The 2,574-nt window shown below is 41.1% G+C and overlaps 1 non-coding gene across 1 annotated transcript; it reads right to left on the reverse strand.

Moving 5' to 3' along the window:
• Positions 1-886: 886 nt before the first annotated feature.
• Positions 887-968, reverse strand: trnas-acu (transfer RNA serine (anticodon ACU)). The gene has a single exon. It is a non-coding gene; the product is annotated as a tRNA-Ser (tRNA).
• Positions 969-2,574: the final 1,606 nt, after the last annotated feature.

Raw genomic sequence — 2,574 nt, forward strand, 5'->3', positions numbered from 1 at the left:
AATCATTGGTCTGAAGAGGATCTGTTATTCATTCTTAATTCACCGTGAACTGAGTCAGAGGGCATTCATGGGTGAACTACGTTGTCATCCATCTTGACATGTGGTGTCCTCTTCTTTCAACCACACGGGTATTAGAAAGAAACGTCTATTAATGACATGCATATAAAGGCACATTAAATAATTTTTCGTGCTAATTCTGCATGAATTTGCGATTATTGATCCACAGTTTAGGTTCAGTCCCTACAGTCAACATGCTGACTTCTCCAGTTGTTCATAGTTCAATGTGATGCATCCAGTGTGTGCATAACGTTTTGGAGCTTGATTCCCACATCTTGTGTTTATCTGTGCCTTGTTCCCAGCCTTCATCAATGGCGAGAGCAACGGGCGAGGAAGAGACCAATGTGTAAGTCTTTCCGTACTTCTGCATGGCACCCACATCTGCAATTCTCTACTGTGCATTTATAGTCAGTTCTCGGTGCCCCAACACCCACGCCCTGCCCCTTTTGAAATATTTCCATTATTTTGTGCAGTTTTTCTGTGCTCTTCTCACCAAGATGAATCACTTTTACTCAACCTGTTCCAGATTTCATTTGACAAAACAGTCATTAAGAATCCCATTACATAAACACGCCCTTCACATCTCTTGTATTTTGGTTTTCCTGGATCTCTTTCATACGATAAAAGGTCCCAGCTGCTCGACTTGAAAAAGAAAATCGCGTTGCTTTTCATTATCCCGATGTGATCTACGTTTCAATGCAGTTTAGGCAACTGACTCAAATTATTCTTTGAGATTTTATGATAGCGTCGATGCATATAAATTGACCATTGGAGTTCCAATTTCAATAAGACAGGTGTCAACATACAAAAATAGCAACATTGAAAACAGCGACGAGAGTGGAATTCTAACCCACGCGCGCAGAGCGCAATGGATTAGTAGTCCATCACCTTAACCTCTCGGCCACCTCGTCACATATGCTGGCATGTGTATGAACTTATGAATAAGTGAATTGCGTAAATTATGCTGAACAGTAGATATTTCTCCCTGGTCCAGTGAAATGCTAAATAGCACAGTACGGTCCCAAGACTATGGTCTGACCTCTGGGTTGTGGGGCAACGGCATTCCCACTGTGACACTCTGCTCACAGTGATCTGAACAAAAATGAAGAAAAGACTATGTAACAAAGTCTGTTGAAATCTGTGAATATTTGAAGTCAACGGAATGAAGAACCTGAAAAAGCAGGAGGTGTTCTTTCAAGAAAGAGTTGGATAGAGCTCATAAGGGTAGTGTAATCAAGTGTTGTGCGGATAAGGCAGGAACAGGATACTAATTGAGAATGATCATCCATAATCATAATGAATGGTAGTGCTGGCTGGAAGGGTAGAATGGCCTACTCCTGCACCTATTGTCTATTGTCGATTAAATTGCCTGTAAGGAATTGTTTTCCGGACTGGAGGAGAGTGCATAGTGCTCAATGTCATTATTCGGAACACCTTTCTTCTGCTCAGATATTTTTGACACGCACCTGTGTACAGAACAGACAACTTCAAAATCCTAAATGAGGTTAAACTGACAATTGAATTCAACAATGCAAAAAACCTTGATCTGTGTCATTTTCCTGGGCCATGCTACAACAAGTCACTGTCTGATCACAGCAACACAGTGAGCAAGTGTCAGAAGGAAAATGAGTGCAGTACCAGAGAGAATGCTGGGAGCAGCAGTTGACACACGGGGAAGTGCATTTCCCACAAGAGGAACACTTCCCAAACAACGGACTGTGGTGGAAGAATTCAGAGGGGGTTTACAAATTGGAATTTGATGCCAGAGTCACAATGGAGATCTGTCATTGAGTCTGTTAAAGATGAAATTTTAAAGATTTTTACAGATAAAAAACAAAATGAAATGTACATTGGTTAGTGAAGGCAAATGTTGACATTGTATATTTCAACAATCTACCCATCTTTGCAATGAGCAGCGCACCACTTTCCTCACTCAGGTACAGAACCACTGGTGAAGATGATCGTTACTAGCCATGGAATCAGAGAAACTCAGTTTCCCAAACGTTAAGGTACAACCAGGAATGTGGAGGTAAGCATTAATGTGTTGCTCCTGTGCTGCAGGTGGGCAGTGCACAGTATCTCTGTGCCAGTATAATGGGCTGTGCTCTCCGAAGTTTTAATTTGAGCCTCACATGGAGCAGCTTCAATTATTCATTGTCTTGAGGGGTACGGATGGAAGGTGATATTGAGCAAAGCCAAGTTTATGGGAAAATAGCCGTGTTTGTGGATTGGCAAACGTCCTTTTCTGGATAATGACTCCTTGATCAACAAACAAGTATTTAAAACGTGAAGAGACAGGTGTGAAGAGAGAGGCAAAGTTGATTTTTCAGCAGATGAATAACGTTTGGCATGTGCACTGCGTTAAATTCCGGGAAAATAGATGCTGAACTGGTTTCATGTTATGCAGTTTGTTACAAACTCACAAAGGTTATTGCAATAATCAAAAGAAAAAAACACACATAGGACCGTTCGAATTTCGTATTGAATTGAATGTTGGTTTGAGCAGATTTTATCTTC

This window comes from Hemiscyllium ocellatum, unplaced genomic scaffold (assembly GCF_020745735.1).
Source record: "Hemiscyllium ocellatum isolate sHemOce1 unplaced genomic scaffold, sHemOce1.pat.X.cur. scaffold_470_pat_ctg1, whole genome shotgun sequence".
In the NCBI taxonomy this organism is placed as follows: domain Eukaryota; kingdom Metazoa; phylum Chordata; class Chondrichthyes; order Orectolobiformes; family Hemiscylliidae; genus Hemiscyllium; species Hemiscyllium ocellatum.